This window comes from Rhinoderma darwinii, unplaced genomic scaffold, assembly GCF_050947455.1.
Source record: "Rhinoderma darwinii isolate aRhiDar2 unplaced genomic scaffold, aRhiDar2.hap1 Scaffold_4425, whole genome shotgun sequence".
In the NCBI taxonomy this organism is placed as follows: Eukaryota; Metazoa; Chordata; class Amphibia; order Anura; family Rhinodermatidae; genus Rhinoderma; species Rhinoderma darwinii.
This window is the reverse complement of record NW_027463885.1, coordinates 61484-82643: the sequence shown is the minus strand read 5'-3', so window position 1 is coordinate 82643 and position 21160 is coordinate 61484. Positions and strand designations below refer to the sequence as shown.

Genomic DNA, 21160 nt, shown 5'->3' with positions numbered 1-21160 from the left:
CTTAAAAGACAAAAATATTAACGAAGTAAAAAATAGTAAAGGAATTTTAAAAAAGATAAAAGAAAATGTTTTAGTAGCTCCCATCAGTAATTTTAATGAACAAAAATGCAAAGAAATATGGAAGATGGTGAGCGCTAAATATCTTTTTAACCCACAGAAAGATCTGGCCTGGAGCTGTGCCCACGAGTGTCTTCCATGCCGGGCATTCCAGCATCGAAGGGGACTGACCAACTCGGCTGCGTGTCCAAGGGGAGGATGTAGAGATGACGAGACAGTCTACCACCTATTCTGGGAATGTTTTTACGCGCAATTGATATGGACAAGAATCCTCCCCTTGGTACAGAAGATTACAGGACTTCGGAGATACACAAGTGATGGCGTTTTATATGGATGCCTGGAATGCCCAACACAGACTCGAAAAATGATGGCATGGAAGATCACCAACTGCGTAAAAGCAGCTCTGTGGGCGGCCAGAAACATTTTATTATTTAAGCATGAAGTTTTAGCTGTGGAAGATGTTTTAGCCATTTGTCTTAATGAAATGTACAAATATTTTCTTTTAGATAAAAAACTCTCTCCTGTTTTATGTAGAAAATGGTTTTTAAGTGAATGGAGTTCCATAATATGATGCCACCAAGTGCCCTTTTATAAATTGTTTTTATTTGACAATTTGTATTTATCTGTATTAAAAACCATGATTGTAAATTTATGTAAATTTTTGATGAAATGTATTGATTTATTGTAAATTTGTTCAAAATTTTAAATAAACGGTTACCTCCTTTGTTGGGGTAGTCAACTCAAAAAAATCTGTTCTTATCAGTTTAATATCTGATACGTCCCCTATCTGGGGACCATATATTAAATGGATTTTTAGAACAGGGAGATGGAAATAGAGCTTGCTCTGTCCACTCCACGCATTGACCTGGTATTGCAGTATTTCCAGGACCGGTGCACCCTTTCCTTATGTGTTGACTAAAATCAGATTCCAAAAGTGTTTTTTGTGTTTGCCATTGTTTCTGTCTTTCTGAAGGGATCTCCCCTTTTAATCCCATTATTTCAACACCTGTTGGACAATGCATGAGTGATAATGAGCTAATTGATTAAATGCAATTAATGAATACATTGCCACCTCTTGTTTTGTGTCGTCTGTGTGTCTGTGTTTCCGGCATTTCACATTGGAACAGCTCATTCACCTTCCTTGTCTTCTCTCCGCCCTCCCTTTTAGGTAAGTTAAAGAGCTGCACCTGAGCCAGCCACTGATTGATGCAGCACCACAGTCAAATAGTGGAGTGGAGTAGGGGAACAGCAAACAGCCATTAAAGCCGCCCGCCCGCCCGCCACAATGGACCTACCTGTGTACACTAGATGGATGTGATGGAATGTACTGTCGTCCCTACATTTCAAGAAGGAGTAAGAATTGCAGTTGCAACAAAGCCTTGCTTGCCTACAAAGAGAGCAGCAATTTGGATTTGTTGCTATGTTACCTAGAAGAATAACAAACTGTGCAAGGATGGAGGTTGTAGGAGCAAGGAGAAGTTGTCTGTAAAGTTGGTGGATGCTTATTTTCCATTTTGCAGTCCCTTGTCTCCCTCTTGTGGCCTCCTGGAGGCAACTAGCTGTGCAAAAAAAGACAGCCTGGCGGCCGGCTGTTGCAGTGTTGCCCTCTCAGGCAACACTGAGTGACTGACTGAGCCGCACCGTCTTATATAAAGTTCAGACGGAACTTTGCACGTGTCATAGTGGAGCCCTGAGGAGCCAGAGCCAGCTTTCTGACATCATAATGGGGCCTCAGAGATAAAAGCCTGGGCCCAGGCAGTGTTGGTCAGTGCTGCTCAGCAGGCAGCACTGGACTGGACTGGATTACAGCTGATACAAGGTGTGAAGGAACAAGGGGTGGCTGTGGGCATGCACTTGCTGCCGCTGCCAGTGTTTATCTGCATGGCAGCAGGGCATTTGGGCGTTGCCAGGAAGGCGTTTTTATGTAGATTCCTCATCTTTCAGCACTGCATTGTGGTGCAAGCAAAAGAAGCAAATCCTGTCTGGCTTCCTCTCCGGCCTTTATTCACCTCCCGTGTAGCTGTGAGTGTGTGAGCCTGCAGGGCCCCATGGAATTGCCTAGAAGTAGGCTGAATCGCTGCAAGGGCTGAACAGCAGTATCGGGCAGGCTCGGGCAACGCGCGGCCCGTTCGGGTTATCGCTTCTCGGCCTTTTGGCTAAGATCAAGTGTAGTATCTGTTCTTATCAGTTTAATATCTGATACGTCCCCTATCTGGGGACCATATATTAAATGGATTTTTAGAACAGGGAGATGGAAATAGAGCTTGCTCTGTCCACTCCACGCATTGACCTGGTATTGCAGTATTTCCAGGACCGGTGCACCCTTTCCTTATGTGTTGACTAAAATCAGATTCCAAAAGTGTTTTTTGTGTTTGCCATTGTTTCTGTCTTTCTGAAGGGATCTCCCCTTTTAATCCCATTATTTCAACACCTGTTGGACAATGCATGAGTGATAATGAGCTAATTGATTAAATGCAATTAATGAATACATTGCCACCTCTTGTTTTGTGTCGTCTGTGTGTCTGTGTTTCCGGCATTTCACATTGGAACAGCTCATTCACCTTCCTTGTCTTCTCTCCGCCCTCCCTTTTAGGTAAGTTAAAGAGCTGCACCTGAGCCTGCCACTGATTGATTCAGCACCACAGTCAAATAGTGGAGTGGAGTAGGGGAACAGCAAACAGCCATTAAAGCCGCCCGCCCGCCCGCCACAATGGACCTACCTGTGTACACTAGATGGATGTGATGGAATGTACTGTCGTCCCTACATTTCAAGAAGGAGTAAGAATTGCAGTTGCAACAAAGCCTTGCTTGCCTACAAAGAGAGCAGCAATTTGGATTTGTTACTATGTTACCTAGAAGAATAACAAACTGTGCAAGGATGGAGGTTGTAGGAGCAAGGAGAAGTTGTCTGTAAAGTTGGTGGATGCTTATTTTCCATTTTGCAGTCCCTTGTCTCCCTCTTGTGGCCTCCTGGAGGCAACTAGCTGTGCAAAAAAAGACAGCCTGGCGGCCGGCTGTTGCAGTGTTGCCCTCTCAGGCAACACTGAGTGACTGACTGAGCCGCACCGTCTTATATAAAGTTCAGACGGAACTTTGCACGTGTCATAGTGGAGCCCTGAGGAGCCAGAGCCAGCTTTCTGACATCATAATGGGGCCTCAGAGATAAAAGCCTGGGCCCAGGCAGTGTTGGTCAGTGCTGCTCAGCAGGCAGCACAGGACTGGACTGGATTACAGCTGATACAAGGTGTGAAGGAACAAGGGGTGGCTGTGGGCATGCACTTGCTGCCGCTGCCAGTGTTTATCTGCATGGCAGCAGGGCATTTGGGCGTTGCCAGGAAGGCGTTTTTATGTAGATTCCTCCTCTTTCAGCACTGCATTGTGGTGCAAGCAAAAGAAGCAAATCCTGTCTGGCTTCCTCTCCGGCCTTTATTCACCTCCCGTGTAGCTGTGAGTGTGTGAGCCTGCAGGGCCCCATGGAATTCCCTAGAAGTAGGCTGAATCGCTGCAAGGGCTGAACAGCAGTATCGGGCAGGCTCGGGCAACGCGCGGCCCGTTCGGGTTATCGCTTCTCGGCCTTTTGGCTAAGATCAAGTGTAGTATCTGTTCTTATCAGTTTAATATCTGATACGTCCCCTATCTGGGGACCATATATTAAATGGATTTTTAGAACAGGGAGATGGAAATAGAGCTTGCTCTGTCCACTCCACGCATTGACCTGGTATTGCAGTATTTCCAGGACCGGTGCACCCTTTCCTTATGTGTTGACTAAAATCAGATTCCAAAAGTGTTTTTTGTGTTTGCCACTGTTTCTGTCTTTCTGAAGGGATCTCCCCTTTTAATCCCATTATTTAAACACCTGTTGGACAATGCATGAGTGATAATGAGCTAATTGATTAAATGCAATTAATGAATACATTGCCACCTCTTGTTTTGTGTCGTCTGTGTGTCTGTGTTTCCGGCATTTCACATTGGAACAGCTCATTCACCTTCCTTGTCTTCTCTCCGCCCTCCCTTTTAGGTAAGTTAAAGAGCTGCACCTGAGCCAGCCACTGATTGATGCAGCACCACAGTCAAATAGTGGAGTGGAGTAGGGGAACAGCAAACAGCCATTAAAGCCGCCCGCCCGCCACAATGGACCTACCTGTGTACACTAGATGGATGTGATGGAATGTACTGTCGTCCCTACATTTCAAGAAGGAGTAAGAATTGCAGTTGCAACAAAGCCTTGCTTGCCTACAAAGAGAGCAGAAATTTGGATTTGTTACTATGTTACCTAGAAGAATAACAAACTGTGCAAGGATGGAGGTTGTAGGAGCAAGGAGAAGTTGTCTGTAAAGTTGGTGGATGCTTATTTTCCATTTTGCAGTCCCTTGTCTCCCTCTTGTGGCCTCCTGGAGGCAACTAGCTGTGCAAAAAAAGACAGCCTGGCGGCCGGCTGTTGCAGTGTTGCCCTCTCAGGCAACACTGAGTGACTGACTGAGCCGCACCGTCTTATATAAAGTTCAGACGGAACTTTGCACGTGTCATAGTGGAGCCCTGAGGAGCCAGAGCCAGCTTTCTGACATCATAATGGGGCCTCAGAGATAAAAGCCTGGGCCCAGGCAGTGTTGGTCAGTGCTGCTCAGCAGGCAGCACTGGACTGGACTGGATTACAGCTGATACAAGGGGTGAAGGAACAAGGGGTGGCTGTGGGCATGCACTTGCTGCCGCTGCCAGTGTTTATCTGCATGGCAGCAGGGCATTTGGGCGTTGCCAGGAAGGCGTTTTTATGTAGATTCCTCCTCTTTCAGCACTGCATTGTGGTGCAAGCAAAAGAAGCAAATCCTGTCTGGCTTCCTCTCCGGCCTTTATTCACCTCCCGTGTAGCTGTGAGTGTGTGAGCCTGCAGGGCCCCATGGAATTGCCTAGAAGTAGGCTGAATCGCTGCAAGGGCTGAACAGCAGTATCGGGCAGGCTCGGGCAACGCGCGGCCTGTTCGGGTTATCGCTTCTCGGCCTTTTGGCTAAGATCAAGTGTAGTATCTGTTCTTATCAGTTTAATATCTGATACGTCCCCTATCTGGGGACCATATATTAAATGGATTTTTAGAACAGGGAGATGGAAATAGAGCTTGCTCTGTCCACTCCACGCATTGACCTGGTATTGCAGTATTTCCAGGACCGGTGCACCCTTTCCTTATGTGTTGACTAAAATCAGATACCAAAAGTGTTTCTTGTGTTTGCCATTGTTTCTGTCTTTCTGAAGGGATCTCCCCTTTTAATCCCATTATTTCAACACCTGTTGGACAATGCATGAGTGATAATGAGCTAATTGATTAAATGCAATTAATGAATACATTGCCACCTCTTGTTTTGTGTCGTCTGTGTGTCTGTGTTTCCGGCATTTCACATTGGAACAGCTCATTCACCTTCCTTGTCTTCTCTCCGCCCTCCCTTTTAGGTAAGTTAAAGAGCTGCACCTGAGCCAGCCACTGATTGATGCAGCACCACAGTCAAATAGTGGAGTGGAGTAGGGGAACAGCAAACAGCCATTAAAGCCGCCCGCCCGCCACAATGGACCTACCTGTGTACACTAGATGGATGTGATGGAATGTACTGTCGTCCCTACATTTCAAGAAGGAGTAAGAATTGCAGTTGCAACAAAGCCTTGCTTGCCTACAAAGAGAGCAGCAATTTGGATTTGTTACTATGTTACCTAGAAGAATAACAAACTGTGCAAGGATGGAGGTTGTAGGAGCAAGGAGAAGTTGTCTGTAAAGTTGGTGGATGCTTATTTTCCATTTTGCAGTCCCTTGTCTCCCTCTTGTGGCCTCCTGGAGGCAACTAGCTGTGCAAAAAAAGACAGCCTGGCGGCCGGCTGTTGCAGTGTTGCCCTCTCAGGCAACACTGAGTGACTGACTGAGCCGCACCGTCTTATATAAAGTTCAGACTGAACTTTGCACGTGTCATAGTGGAGCCCTGAGGAGCCAGAGCCAGCTTTCTGACATCATAATGGGGCCTCAGAGATAAAAGCCTGGGCCCAGGCAGTGTTGGTCAGTGCTGCTCAGCAGGCAGCACTGGACTGGACTGGATTACAGCTGATACAAGGTGTGAAGGAACAAGGGGTGGCTGTGGGCATGCACTTGCTGCCGCTGCCAGTGTTTATCTGCATGGCAGCAGGGCATTTGGGCGTTGCCAGGAAGGCGTTTTTATGTAGATTCCTCCTCTTTCAGCACTGCATTGTGGTGCAAGCAAAAGAAGCAAATCCTGTCTGGCTTCCTCTCCGGCCTTTATTCACCTCCCGTGTAGCTGTGAGTGTGTGAGCCTGCAGGGCCCCATGGAATTGCCTAGAAGTAGGCTGAATCGCTGCAAGGGCTGAACAGCAGTATCGGGCAGGCTCGGGCAACGCGCGGCCTGTTCGGGTTATCGCTTCTCGGCCTTTTGGCTAAGATCAAGTGTAGTATCTGTTCTTATCAGTTTAATATCTGATACGTCCCCTATCTGGGGACCATATATTAAATGGATTTTTAGAACAGGGAGATGGAAATAGAGCTTGCTCTGTCCACTCCACGCATTGACCTGGTATTGCAGTATTTCCAGGACCGGTGCACCCTTTCCTTATGTGTTGACTAAAATCAGATTCCAAAAGTGTTTTTTGTGTTTGCCATTGTTTCTGTCTTTCTGAAGGGATCTCCCCTTTTAATCCCATTATTTCAACACCTGTTGGACAATGCATGAGTGATAATGAGCTAATTGATTAAATGCAATTAATGAATACATTGCCACCTCTTGTTTTGTGTCGTCTGTGTGTCTGTGTTTCCGGCATTTCACATTGGAACAGCTCATTCACCTTCCTTGTCTTCTCTCCGCCCTCCCTTTTAGGTAAGTTAAAGAGCTGCACCTGAGCCAGCCACTGATTGATGCAGCACCACAGTCAAATAGTGGAGTGGAGTAGGGGAACAGCAAACAGCCATTAAAGCCGCCCGCCCGCCACAATGGACCTACCTGTGTACACTAGATGGATGTGATGGAATGTACTGTCGTCCCTACATTTCAAGAAGGAGTAAGAATTGCAGTTGCAACAAAGCCTTGCTTGCCTACAAAGAGAGCAGCAATTTGGATTTGTTACTATGTTACCTAGAAGAATAACAAACTGTGCAAGGATGGAGGTTGTAGGAGCAAGGAGAAGTTGTCTGTAAAGTTGGTGGATGCTTATTTTCCATTTTGCAGTCCCTTGTCTCCCTCTTGTGGCCTCCTGGAGGCAACTAGCTGTGCAAAAAAAGACAGCCTGGCGGCCGGCTGTTGCAGTGTTGCCCTCTCAGGCAACACTGAGTGATCCTGTCTGGCTTCCTCTCCGGCCTTTATTCACCTCCCGTGTAGCTGTGAGTGTGTGAGCCTGCAGGGCCCCATGGAATTGCCTAGAAGTAGGCTGAATCGCTGCAAGGGCTGAACAGCAGTATCGGGCAGGCTCGGGCAACGCGCGGCCCGTTCGGGTTATCGCTTCTCGGCCTTTTGGCTAAGATCAAGTGTAGTATCTGTTCTTATCAGTTTAATATCTGATACGTCCCCTATCTGGGGACCATATATTAAATGGATTTTTAGAACAGGGAGATGGAAATAGAGCTTGCTCTGTCCACTCCACGCATTGACCTGGTATTGCAGTATTTCCAGGACCGGTGCACCCTTTCCTTATGTGTTGACTAAAATCAGATTCCAAAAGTGTTTTTTGTGTTTGCCACTGTTTCTGTCTTTCTGAAGGGATCTCCCCTTTTAATCCCATTATTTCAACACCTGTTGGACAATGCATGAGTGATAATGAGCTAATTGATTAAATGCAATTAATGAATACATTGCCACCTCTTGTTTTGTGTCGTCTGTGTGTCTGTGTTTCCGGCATTTCACATTGGAACAGCTCATTCACCTTCCTTGTCTTCTCTCCGCCCTCCCTTTTAGGTAAGTTAAAGAGCTGCACCTGAGCCAGCCACTGATTGATGCAGCACCACAGTCAAATAGTGGAGTGGAGTAGGGGAACAGCAAACAGCCATTAAAGCCGCCCGCCACAATGGACCTATCTGTGTACACTAGATGGATGTGATGGAATGTACTGTCGTCCCTACATTTCAAGAAGGAGTAAGAATTGCAGTTGCAACAAAGCCTTGCTTGCCTACAAAGAGAGCAGCAATTTGGATTTGTTACTATGTTACCTAGAAGAATAACAAACTGTGCAAGGATGGAGGTTGTAGGAGCAAGGAGAAGTTGTCTGTAATGTTGGTGGATGCTTATTTTCCATTTTGCAGTACCTTGTCTCCCTCTTGTGGCCTCCTGGAGGCAACTAGCTGTGCAAAAAAAGACAGCCTGGCGGCCGGCTGTTGCAGTGTTGCCCTCTCAGGCAACACTGAGTGACTGACTGAGCCGCACCGTCTTATATAAAGTTCAGACGGAACTTTGCACGTGTCATAGTGGAGCCCTGAGGAGCCAGAGCCAGCTTTCTGACATCATAATGGGGCCTCAGAGATAAAAGCCTGGGCCCAGGCAGTGTTGGTCAGTGCTGCTCAGCAGGCAGCACTGGACTGGACTGGATTACAGCTGATACAAGGTGTGAAGGAACAAGGGGTGGCTGTGGGCATGCACTTGCTGCCGCTGCCAGTGTTTATCTGCATGGCAGCAGGGCATTTGGGCGTTGCCAGGAAGGCGTTTTTATGTAGATTCCTCCTCTTTCAGCACTGCATTGTGGTGCAAGCAAAAGAAGCAAATCCTGTCTGGCTTCCTCTCCGGCCTTTATTCACCTCCCGTGTAGCTGTGAGTGTGTGAGCCTGCAGGGCCCCATGGAATTGCCTAGAAGTAGGCTGAATCGCTGCAAGGGCTGAACAGCAGTATCGGGCAGGCTCGGGCAACGCGCGGCCCGTTCGGGTTATCGCTTCTCGGCCTTTTGGCTAAGATCAAGTGTAGTATCTGTTCTTATCAGTTTAATATCTGATACGTCCCCTATCTGGGGACCATATATTAAATGGATTTTTAGAACAGGGAGATGGAAATAGAGCTTGCTCTGTCCACTCCACGCATTGACCTGGTATTGCAGTATTTCCAGGACCGGTGCACCCTTTCCTTATGTGTTGACTAAAATCAGATTCCAAAAGTGTTTTTTGTGTTTGCCACTGTTTCTGTCTTTCTGAAGGGATCTCCCCTTTTAATCCCATTATTTCAACACCTGTTGAACAATGCATGAGTGATAATGAGCTAATTGATTAAATGCAATTAATGAATACATTGCCACCTCTTGTTTTGTGTCGTCTGTGTGTCTGTGTTTCCGGCATTTCACATTGGAACAGCTCATTCACCTTCCTTGTCTTCTCTCCGCCCTCCCTTTTAGGTAAGTTAAAGAGCTGCACCTGAGCCAGCCACTGATTGATGCAGCACCACAGTCAAATAGTGGAGTGGAGTAGGGGAACAGCAAACAGCCATTAAAGCCGCCCGCCCGCCCGCCACAATGGACCTACCTGTGTACACTAGATGGATGTGATGGAATGTACTGTCGTCCCTACATTTCAAGAAGGAGTAAGAATTGCAGTTGCAACAAAGCCTTGCTTGCCTACAAAGAGAGCAGCAATTTGGATTTGTTACTATGTTACCTAGAAGAATAACAAACTGTGCAAGGATGGAGGTTGTAGGAGCAAGGAGAAGTTGTCTGTAAAGTTGGTGGATGCTTATTTTCCATTTTGCAGTCCCTTGTCTCCCTCTTGTGGCCTCCTGGAGGCAACTAGCTGTGCAAAAAAAGACAGCCTGGCGGCCGGCTGTTGCAGTGTTGCCCTCTCAGGCAACACTGAGTGACTGACTGAGCCGCACCGTCTTATATAAAGTTCAGACGGAACTTTGCACGTGTCATAGTGGAGCCCTGAGGAGCCAGAGCCAGCTTTCTGACATCATAATGGGGCCTCAGAGATAAAAGCCTGGGCCCAGGCAGTGTTGGTCAGTGCTGCTCAGCAGGCAGCACTGGACTGGACTGGATTACAGCTGATACAAGGTGTGAAGGAACAAGGGGTGGCTGTGGGCATGCACTTGCTGCCGCTGCCAGTGTTTATCTGCATGGCAGCAGGGCATTTGGGCGTTGCCAGGAAGGCGTTTTTATGTAGATTCCTCCTCTTTCAGCACTGCATTGTGGTGCAAGCAAAAGAAGCAAATCCTGTCTGGCTTCCTCTCCGGCCTTTATTCACCTCCCGTGTAGCTGTGAGTGTGTGAGCCTGCAGGGCCCCATGGAATTGCCTAGAAGTAGGCTGAATCGCTGCAAGGGCTGAACAGCAGTATCGGGCAGGCTCGGGCAACGCGCGGCCCGTTCGGGTTATCGCTTCTCGGCCTTCTGGCTGAGATCAAGTGTAGTTCTGATTACTTGTAGTCAGTGCTGCCTGGTCTTGGTTAGGAGGTGCTCAGGTACCCTCTCTCTCGGCCTCGGGGGATCGTCCAGGTTCGCCTGGACTTCACCCCCGTGCTGCTATTTGGGAGAGAGGCTTAGTCCTGAGCAACGAGTTGCGATCCACATACCCCCGTGTAGGCTTCGGCCGAAAAGGGGAGGCTGCGTAGACGTTACGTCACCAACGGGTGGCGTGACTATTCCAAAAAAATAAAAGATTCACTATGGATGAAAATCCAGGTGACATACCGGCGTATGCCCGGATTAAGAATACTGTGCGAGTAATTCTTTCGGAGGAGAAGGCGACGACTTGTGGCTTGAAATTCGTGGTGGAGACCGTGCTTGTTGGCATTTTCAATGTCCAAAAGAGGGAGATTTTGGCAGTGCAGGACTACCCAAGAAGAAGAACCTATGACATCACATTTATACAGAATGGAGTATTCCAAGATCTGCTGGCGGCATATGCAGTAAAAAAGGACCCGAGACTGGACGGAGTGGATTTTTACGAGCATGTTTTGGACATCACAAAAATGATTGTTATTAAAATGTACTGCCCATTTGCTGACGTAAAAGATGTGATGTCCTTTTTATCCCCCTATTTTAAAACAGTTAAGTGTATTGGCAAAGTGATGAATGAGGTTGGGGTCTGGACCTCTAAATGGAGATTTCTAGTGACATGCTACAGAGATGCCAATTTTACAGGAGGGATAATGCTGCCGCCAGCACGTTTTAAATTAGGAGATATGGCAGGAGATTTTTATTTTTCAGGGATGCCTCCATTCTGTAGGAAATGCCAAAAGTACGGTCACACCAATGAGTCCTGCGAGAGCACCTGTAGGAACTGTGGCAGCTCTGAGCACGAGGCCAAAACTTGCCCTCTGGGGAAAAGGTGTCGATATTGCAGCCGAGTTGGTCACCTTTTTGCATTTTGTCCCCACAGATCGGAACAACCCGAGGTCCGGCCGAGGCGTCCCGAGCAGCCAGCAGGCCAGATCGTACCCCCAGAAGGAGAGGAACCCCAAGGAGAAGGCCAGGATGAGATGGATACCTCTAGCAGACCCCCCCAAACAGGTGACCCAAAAGAGCAGAGACGAAACAAGCGTCGATCCAGTGATCAGCGGACGAAAAAGCCCCCCCAGGAGACTGGGGAGACGGGTAGTTCGGATGAAGCTGATCCTACTGGTACGCAAGAGATGCTGGGTCAGCCTGTACCTGAGGCAGAGGACCCGGGCGGAGCGGCAGCGACACACAAGCGACGTAGGGCGTACTCGGAGGTGGCAGCGGGGGTGCCGATGGAAGTACCTGCATTGGCGAAGGCAGGGAAACCACTGGACGTGCCCCCGAAAGTGACAACTAAAGGTCCACCCCCTTCTAGCCAGTTGGGGGATACACGGACAGCTGCCTCCGAGGTGACGGAGGTCCCAGAGACGTCAGGGAGCGCAATTCCTGCCCCTATCGAAGGGGAGGTCGCTGCCAAAAAAGCTCCAGCAGATGAAATGTTGCCCGTGGAGTCCATATGGGATCCTTTCATGATTAGTGCCTCAGGTTTGGCGGGGGGTCAGCTAAGTGATGGGAGTTCCTCTCCTACCTTCTCTATTTTTTCCGTGGACTCCAGAATCGAAGGTTATGAGAGTCCTAGTGGGGTCTCTGGCGATGCGGAGGACTGCTGAGGCCACCTCGGGTAAGATTATAAAGACTGTCTCTCTCCCTTTTCCTCATGGCTGAGTTATGTGGTCTTTCCTTAAATGTAAGAAGCGTGCATTCTAAGACAAGAAGAGCTGCCCTGTTTGATTACCTCTCTATTCTTACCGCGTCAGTTTTTTTCCTACAGGAATGCTGCATCCCACATCGCATGGACTATAAAAAATATGAAAGAGATTGGAGACTCGGACCTTCGGTGTGGTCCGGGTCTAACGAATCTAAAGCCGCAGGTGTCGCCATTTTATTTAAAGGGAACGTTTTAATTGACAGTTTTTATGAAATTTTACCAGGCAGAATTTTAATGGTCAAAGCTTTTATAGACGATATTAAATGGCAGTTTTTAAACTTTTATGGTTCTCCTGAGAGAAATGAAAGAGCTAGAATGCTAGAGATTTTACCCCTTTTTATTAATGATTCAGAACCACTTGTTTTAGCGGGTGATTTTAATTGTATTTTAAAGGGGGAACGCCGGTTCTCTAATTCAGTAAGCAGGAACTACGACAAGACCTCGTCAATTTTAAAAGATATTGTTACTGATTTTAAACTCACCGATGTTTTTAAAAAATGTAACAGGGATTTATGTGAAGAGGCCGGCGTTACCTGGAGCAACGTGACCTGCAGCTCCAGGATTGATTTTATCTTCTGCTCTTATCAAATACTGCCTTTTAAATGTGATATTAACCCAAACGTCTTTTCTGACCATAAGTTATTGTATTTTAAAGTGAAATGTGATAACCAAAGAAGAACTCCGAAAAAAGCCTGGAAATTAAACGTATCCCTTTTAGAAGATCCGCAAATTTTAGCTGATTTTATTACCTTTTACAAAGGCTGCAGACGGGTAAGACATCCCAATATGCCCATCGTCACCTGGTGGGAAAAAATGAAAGTTAAAATAAGAGATTTTTTTATTAAGATTGGGATGAGAAAAGCAAAAGAGAAATGCAAATTTTATGCAAATTTAAATACCCGTCTGCAGACCCAATATAAATTCAGAGAACAGGGTATGCTGGTGGACAAGGAGATCATTGAGATTAAAAAAGAGATCTCCCAGTGCCTGGAGCAGAGGGGAAAGGAAATAATCTTTCGCTGTAAGGTAAAACATCTTGAGGAGAACGAGACCTGCTCCAGGTATTTTTTTAAGAAAATCAATGATAAGCATACCCTGTTGGATAATATTGAAGGTGAAACAAATACCCAAAATATTTTAAAAAAGGTACATGGGTTTTATGCGGATCTTTTTAATGTTAAAAACATTGACAATGCTTTTATGAATGACTCATTGAAGGAGGTTGATGCTGTTTTAGATCCTGTCTCCCAAAACTTTTTATTACAGGAGATTTCAGAACAAGAAATTTTAGAAACTACCAAGAGTTTTAAAACAGGTAAAGTCCCTGGTCCTGATGGTATACCCATAGAGTTTTATGTTCTATTTTACGGTGTTTTAAAGGAAGATCTCCACTCTCTTTTTACACAAGTTTTTAGAACAAAAGCCCTCCCGGGGTCCTGGAAGAAAGGTGAGGTGTCCCTGCTGTACAAAAAGGGGGACAAAACCGACATTAAAAACTGGAGACCAATTACACTGCTAAATTGCGACTACAAGATAATGGCTAAAATTTGTGCAAATAGATTAAAAGCAGTCGTAAACAAAATAATTCACTCCAACCAGGTCTGTGGGATACCCGGGAGGAGCATATGGGATAACCTGAACCTTTTAAAAGATGTTATTAATGACACAAAGGAGAGGAAAGGCAAAATGGCAGTTTTAACAATCGACTTTGAGAAAGCCTTTGACAGAGTGTCACACTTTTATCTTTTTAAGGTTTTAGAGAAAATGGGTATACCGGAAGGTTTTATACAGTCTCTGAAGGCCTTTTATGACAACTGCACTAGCAAGATTTTAGTCAAAGGTTTTAAAACACAGGATGTCTTTTTAAATTCCGGAGTGAAGCAGGGGTGTCCCTTGTCCCCACTACTTTTTATTTGTGCAATTGAGCCTCTACTGTGCACCTTGAGGAAAAGCAAACAGATACGTGGAGTCCCCCTGCCGGGCGGGGGGGGACTAGAGGCAAAGGTAGTGGGGTACATGGATGATGTCGCGGTACTGTGTAGGGACACCCTATCACTACAAACAACTTTAAGACAGATCTATAAGTTTTGTTGCTCCTCCGGTTTTAAAGTCAATTTTAATAAAAGTAACATTTTAAACATTGGCAATATGATTTTACAGGACATTCCAGTCCCTGTGTCAGAGACTGTGCAGATTTTAGGGGTCTCCTTCAATGAGTTAAACAATGGTTTTAACAGTTGGGACTTGGTGGCACAAAAAGTTAATAAAAAGATTTGTATGTGGAATTTGAGAAAGCTGACCATGGAGGGAAAAGTTTTAATTACCAAAATGGTGATTTTACCGATTTTATTATATTTGAGTATGGTTTTCCCTCCCCCTGATATTTTATTAAAAAAAATAAATAAAGCTTGTTTTACATTTTTATGGAACTCCAAAATGGAAAAACTCAGGAGAGAGAAGGTGATGATGCCAAAACTAATGGGTGGTAAGGATTTCCCTGACATAAAGACCTTTCTTTTAATCAAATTTTTTACTGCATGTCTTAACGCTGCTTTTAAGGATCACTACTGGTCATATTTTATCCGTTTTAACACAGGGTATTTTATGAGGAGGAACGGATGGTTCTCCACGGTTTTAAGCTCCCCGTATGCTTTTAACCTCCCTGACCAGTACAAGATTTTAGAGAAAATTGTGAACCTTTTTAACTTGAAAGGCAAGAGAATTGAAGACGTGCAAAATAGTAAAAGTGTTTTAAAAAAGATAAAAGAAAATGTTTTAGTAGCCCCCATTAGTAATTTTAGTGAACAAAAGTGCAAACAAATATGGAGAATGGTAAATATTAATTATCTTTTTAATCCTCAGAAAGATCTGGCCTGGAGTTGTGCCCACGAGTGTCTTCCATGCCGGGCATTCCAGCATCGAAGGGGACTGACCAACTCGGCTGCGTGTCCAAGGGGAGGTTGCAGAGATGATGAGACAGTCTACCACCTTTTCTGGCAGTGCTACTACGCACAATTGGTGTGGTCAAGAATCCTCCCCTTGGCACAGAAGATTACAGGACTACAGAGATTTACTAGCAATGGCGTTTTTTATGGATGTCTGGAATGCCCAACACAGACCCGAAAAATGATGGCATGGAAGATCACTAACTGCGTCAAAGCAGCTCTGTGGGCGGCCAGAAACATTCTTTTATTTAAACATGACGTTTTAACTGTGGATGATGTTTTAGCCATTTGTTTAAGTGAGATGCACAAGTATTTTCTTTTAGATAAAAAACTCTCTCCTATTTTATGTAGAAAATGGTTTTTTAGTGAATGGAGTTCCATAATTTGATGCCACCAAGTGCCCTTTTATAAGTTATGTGATTTTATCTGATAACTTGTATTTATTATTATACCATTGTTGTAAACCCTGTGTATTTATTGATTTATTGTAAAAATGTAAAAATTTGTAAATCCTTTTTTGTCAAAAATTTTAAATAAACGGTTACCTCCTTTGTTGGGGTAGTCAACTCAAAAATCTGTTCTTATCAGTTTAATATCTGATACGTCCCCTATCTGGGGACCATATATTAAATGGATTTTTAGAACAGGGAGATGGAAATAGAGCTTGCTCTGTCCACTCCACGCATTGACCTGGTATTGCAGTATTTCCAGGACCGGTGCACCCTTTCCTTATGTGTTGACTAAAATCAGATTCCAAAAGTGTTTCTTGTGTTTGCCATTGTTTCTGTCTTTCTGAAGGGATCTCCCCTTTTAATCCCATTATTTCAACACCTGTTGGACAATGCATGAGTGATAATGAGCTAATTGATTAAATGCAATTAATGAATACATTGCCACCTCTTGTTTTGTGTCGTCTGTGTGTCTGTGTTTCCGGCATTTCACATTGGAACAGCTCATTCACCTTCCTTGTCTTCTCTCCGCCCTCCCTTTTAGGTAAGTTAAAGAGCTGCACCTGAGCCAGCCACTGATTGATGCAGCACCACAGTCAAATAGTGGAGTGGAGTAGGGGAACAGCAAACAGCCATTAAAGCCGCCCGCCCGCCACAATGGACCTACCTGTGTACACTAGATGGATGTGATGGAATGTACTGTCGTCCCTACATTTCAAGAAGGAGTAAGAATTGCAGTTGCAACAAAGCCTTGCTTGCCTACAAAGAGAGCAGCAATTTGGATTTGTTACTATGTTACCTAGAAGAATAACAAACTGTGCAAGGATGGAGGTTGTAGGAGCAAGGAGAAGTTGTCTGTAAAGTTGGTGGATGCTTATTTTCCATTTTGCAGTCCCTTGTCTCCCTCTTGTGGCCTCCTGGAGGCAACTAGCTGTGCAAAAAAAGACAGCCTGGCGGCCGGCTGTTGCAGTGTTGCCCTCTCAGGCAACACTGAGTGACTGACTGAGCCGCACCGTCTTATATAAAGTTCAGACGGAACTTTGCACGTGTCATAGTGGAGCCCTGAGGAGCCAGAACCAGCTTTCTGACATCATAATGGGGCCTCAGAGATAAAAGCCTGGGCCCAGGCAGTGTTGGTCAGTGCTGCTCAGCAGGCAGCACTGGACTGGACTGGATTACAGCTGATACAAGGTGTGAAGGAACAAGGGGTGGCTGTGGGCATGCACTTGCTGCCGCTGCCAGTGTTTATCTGCATGGCAGCAGGGCATTTGGGCGTTGCCAGGAAAGCGTTTTTATGTAGATTCCTCCTCTTTCAGCACTGCATTGTGGTGCAGGCAAAAGAAGCAAATCCTGTCTGGCTTCCTCTCCGGCCTTTATTCACCTCCCGTGTAGCTGTGAGTGTGTGAGCCTGCAGGGCCCCATGGAATTGCCTAGAAGTAGGCTGAATCGCTGCAAGGGCTGAACAGCAGTATCGGGCATGCTCGGGCAACGCGCGGCCCGTTCGGGTTATCGCTTCTCGGCCTTTTGGCTAAGATCAAGTGTAGTATCTGTTCTTATCAGTTTAATATCTGATACGTCCCCTATCTGGGGACCATATATTAAATGGATTTTTAGAACAGGGAGATGGAAATAGAGCTTGCTCTGTCCACTCCACGCATTGACCTGGTATTGCAGTATTTCCAGGACCGGTGCACCCTTTCCTTATGTGTTGACTAAAATCAGATTCCAAAAGTGTTTTTTGTGTTTGCCATTGTTTCTGTCTTTCTGAAGGGATCTCCCCTTTTAATCCCATTATTTCAACACCTGTTGGACAATGCATGAGTGATAATGAGCTAATTGATTAAATGCAATTAATGAATACATTGCCACCTCTTGTTTTGTGTCGTCTGTGTGTCTGTGTTTCCGGCATTTCACATTGGAACAGCTCATTCACCTTCCTTGTCTTCTCTCCGCCCTCCCTTTTAGGTAAGTTAAAGAGCTGCACCTGAGCCAGCCACTGATTGATGCAGCACCACAGTCAAATAGTGGAGTGGAGTAGGGGAACAGCAAACAGCCATTAAAGCCGCCCGCCCGCCCGCCCGCCACAATGGACCTACCTGTGTACACTAGATGGATGTGATGGAATGTACTGTCGTCCCTACATTTCAAGAAGGAGTAAGAATTGCAGTTGCAACAAAGCCTTGCTTGCCTACAAAGAGAGCAGCAATTTGGATTTGTTACTATGTTACCTAGAAGAATAACAAACTGTGCAAGGATGGAGGTTGTAGGAGCAAGGAGAAGTTGTCTGTAAAGTTGGTGGATGCTTATTTTCCATTTTGCAGTCCCTTGTCTCCCTCTTGTGGCCTCCTGGAGGCAACTAGCTGTGCAAAAAAAGACAGCCTGGCGGCCGGCTGTTGCAGTGTTGCCCTCTCAGGCAACACTGAGTGACTGACTGAGCCGCACCGTCTTATATAAAGTTCAGACGGAACTTTGCACGTGTCATAGTGGAGCCCTGAGGAGCCAGAGCCAGCTTTCTGACATCATAATGGGGCCTCAGAGATAAAAGCCTGGGCCCAGGCAGTGTTGGTCAGTGCTGCTCAGCAGGCAGCACTGGACTGGACTGGATTACAGCTGATACAAGGTGTGAAGGAACAAGGGGTGGCTGTGGGCATGCACTTGCTGCCGCTGCCAGTGTTTATCTGCATGGCAGCAGGGCATTTGGGCGTTGCCAGGAAGGCGTTTTTATGTAGATTCCTCCTCTTTCAGCACTGCATTGTGGTGCAAGCAAAAGAAGCAAATCCTGTCTGGCTTCCTCTCCGGCCTTTATTCAGCTCCCGTGTAGCTGTGAGTGTGTGAGCCTGCAGGGCCCCATGGAATTGCCTAGAAGTAGGCTGAATCGCTGCAAGGGCTGAACAGCAGTATCGGGCAGGCTCGGGCAACGCGCGGCCCGTTCGGGTTATCGCTTCTCGGCCTTCTGGCTGAGATCAAGTGTAGTGCTGTTTATTCGTATCAGTACTGCCTTGGTTTTGGTTGGGAGGTGCTCCGGTACCCTCTCTCTCGGCCTCGGGGGATTGTCCAGGTTCGCCTGGACTTCACCCCCGTGCTGCTATTTGGGAGAGAGGCTTAGTCCGGAGCAACGAGCGGCGATCCCCCTGGCCACAGTGACCCGTGTGTCTCTGTGGTGCGATACCCAGTGAGTTATCATGGCGGCAGATGATACTCTCACGTTCGAGCCGAACTTCACTCGGCTAAAAAACTCGGTACGTTTTACGTATACGGAGGAGGCTCCAGCCAATCGTGGATTGAAACACCTGATCGAAGAGGTGCTTTTGGGAGTATTTGCGATCCGGCCATTGGAGATTTTGGCAATCCAGGACTATCCTAGGCGTGGGATCTATGATGTGACCTTGCGATATGACGGTATATACTTGGATTTTGCAAATCGCTTGAAAAAGGTAGGCAGAGATCCCAGGCTTAAAGGGGTCCAGATTATGGAGCATTTTTCTTCAGATCGGAAACTCATGGTGATTAAAATGTATTCTCCTTATATAACTGAAGATGAGATAATATTTTTTTTAAAAAATTTTTGTACTTTGGTTATTCCTAAGGGGAAGGTTATGAATGAGTTTGATGTATGGACCTCTAAATGGAAATTTTTTGTTGAACTTAAAGACGACCCAAAAGCACCTGAGGAAAAATTGGTACCCCCAGCTCGTTTTAAATTGGGCAATATTAACGGTGATATTTTTTTTAACGGTATGGAGGAATTTTGTAGAATTTGCAAAAAATATGGGCATACAAAAAATGATTGTGAGAGTACTTGCACAAATTGTGGTAGCCAAAACCATACTGTTAAAAATTGTAACAAACCAAAAAAGTGTAGTCTGTGTCAAGACACCAGTCACTTTTACATAGCTTGTCCCCACAGACAGAAACCGCAGAAGAGACCACAAATTTCTACATACCGACCCCAACGAGAGAAACAACTGGAAAACCAGCCGGCCCCCGAAGAGGAAGCAAGAATGGAGACCCAAGAAGCAAGTCACACTTTGGACATTAATACTGGTAAGTCTGTTGCCTCTCTGGATAACGAAGGATTTCAGTCTCAAATTAGGATGAAGGACCGACAAAAGGAGAGGAAGCGAATAGAGAAGCAGGGGACGGGGATGCCTTTTTCTCGAAAGGAAGGTAGAAACCCGGAGGAAGCTGTTTCTCAAGAAAAACAAGAAGATCTAGGTGCGAAAAAACGGAAGACAGGTGAGCCTCAAAATCAGGACGTACTAAGGATGACAAACCGGTACTTAGCAATACAACCTGTAGGTGAACCTGGAGCAACCAGCACTGTCCCGGAAACCCCAGAAGAGATGGCCCAGATGTCTGTTGGACAGCCTGGCGCTTCCCATTCAGGAGGCCCTATGGAAGAGACGGACTACGGGTCAAAAACACCAGAGAGGGGAAAGACGGGTTTAACGATCATTCCAAATACTCTCCTTAGTCCTCTGTGTGAGGATTTTTCGGAGGAGGCAACAGACAGCGATTCCAGTTCTACAAGCTTCTTGCACTGCGTAACTTCTAGAGGTGACCTGGAAAACTCTGACAGCTCTCAGGGGTTGGCTAGGCTGGAAGAAGAAATAAAGGTTTTAAGGGGTTGAAAATTGTGTTTTATCCCACCTTTTATATCTCATCAATGGCAGTTTTAAAAGGACTCTCCCTAAATGTAAGGGGACTCAAGTCAAAAATACGCAGAACAGTCCTTTTTAATTATTTATCCCTGCTTTCTGCTTCAGTGTTCTTTTTGCAGGAGTGTGGCATCCCTCATCGGGCAGAATATCAAAAATACGAAACAGATTGGAAATATGGAACTTCGGTATGGTCTGGTTCTAACCTATCAAAATCTGCAGGAGTGGCAATCCTTTTTAAGGGTAATATTAACATTACTTTTAAACAAGAAATTTTACCAGGCAGGATTTTATTAGTAAAGGCTTTTATAAATGGTATTAAGTGGCAGTTTTTAAATTTTTATGGATCACCAGATAAAAAAGAAAGAGAAGAAATGCTGGGAATTTTACCTCTTTTTATAACCGATTCCTGTCCCTTGGTTTTAGCTGGGGATTTTAATTGTGTTTTAAGAGGTGAAAAAAGAATTACGCAGTCCTCCAGTAGAAACTACGATAAAACTTCTGGTCTTTTAAGTAACATTGTGAGTGATTTTAAACTTACAGATGTCTTCAAAAATTGTAATAAAAAAATGTCAGATCTAGATAGCACTACTTGGAGTAACATACGATGTAGCTCAAGAATTGATTTTATTTTTTCTTCTCAGCAAATTTTACCTGTCCACTGTGAACTTTTAACAAACATGTTCTCTGACCATAAAGGCCTTTTATTTGTTCTAAATTTTGACTCTGGTTTTAGAAGAGGCTCCAGTTCATGGAAGATGAATGTAGCACTTTTAAAGGATGAAAAAATAATTGCAGATTTTATTAGGTTTTATAATAGGTGTAAGCGAAAGAGAGACCCTACAGAATCCATGACGTTATGGTGGGATAAGATGAAGAAGAAGATCAAAAATTTTTTCA

General features: G+C 45.5%; 9 non-coding genes across 9 annotated transcripts; all 9 read left to right on the top strand.

Moving 5' to 3' along the window:
- The first annotated feature begins 771 nt into the window (after positions 1 to 771).
- Positions 772 to 959, top strand: LOC142714679 (U2 spliceosomal RNA). Its single transcript, XR_012870820.1, has one exon. It is a non-coding gene; the product is annotated as a U2 spliceosomal RNA (small nuclear RNA).
- Positions 960 to 2193: 1234 nt separating this feature from the next.
- LOC142714660 (U2 spliceosomal RNA) lies at positions 2194 to 2384 on the top strand. Its single transcript, XR_012870804.1, has one exon. It is a non-coding gene; the product is annotated as a U2 spliceosomal RNA (small nuclear RNA).
- A 1234-nt stretch (positions 2385 to 3618) lies between these two features.
- On the top strand, positions 3619 to 3809 carry LOC142714659 (U2 spliceosomal RNA). Its single transcript, XR_012870803.1, has one exon. It is a non-coding gene; the product is annotated as a U2 spliceosomal RNA (small nuclear RNA).
- Positions 3810 to 5039: 1230 nt separating this feature from the next.
- On the top strand, positions 5040 to 5230 carry LOC142714658 (U2 spliceosomal RNA). The gene has a single exon (XR_012870802.1). It is a non-coding gene; the product is annotated as a U2 spliceosomal RNA (small nuclear RNA).
- Positions 5231 to 6460: 1230 nt separating this feature from the next.
- On the top strand, positions 6461 to 6651 carry LOC142714657 (U2 spliceosomal RNA). Its single transcript, XR_012870801.1, has one exon. It is a non-coding gene; the product is annotated as a U2 spliceosomal RNA (small nuclear RNA).
- Positions 6652 to 7531: 880 nt separating this feature from the next.
- LOC142714656 (U2 spliceosomal RNA) lies at positions 7532 to 7722 on the top strand. The gene has a single exon (XR_012870800.1). It is a non-coding gene; the product is annotated as a U2 spliceosomal RNA (small nuclear RNA).
- Positions 7723 to 8948: 1226 nt separating this feature from the next.
- Positions 8949 to 9139, top strand: LOC142714654 (U2 spliceosomal RNA). Its single transcript, XR_012870799.1, has one exon. It is a non-coding gene; the product is annotated as a U2 spliceosomal RNA (small nuclear RNA).
- Positions 9140 to 15694: 6555 nt separating this feature from the next.
- On the top strand, positions 15695 to 15880 carry LOC142714675 (U2 spliceosomal RNA). The gene has a single exon (XR_012870818.1). It is a non-coding gene; the product is annotated as a U2 spliceosomal RNA (small nuclear RNA).
- Positions 15881 to 17110: 1230 nt separating this feature from the next.
- LOC142714653 (U2 spliceosomal RNA) lies at positions 17111 to 17301 on the top strand. Its single transcript, XR_012870798.1, has one exon. It is a non-coding gene; the product is annotated as a U2 spliceosomal RNA (small nuclear RNA).
- Positions 17302 to 21160: the final 3859 nt, after the last annotated feature.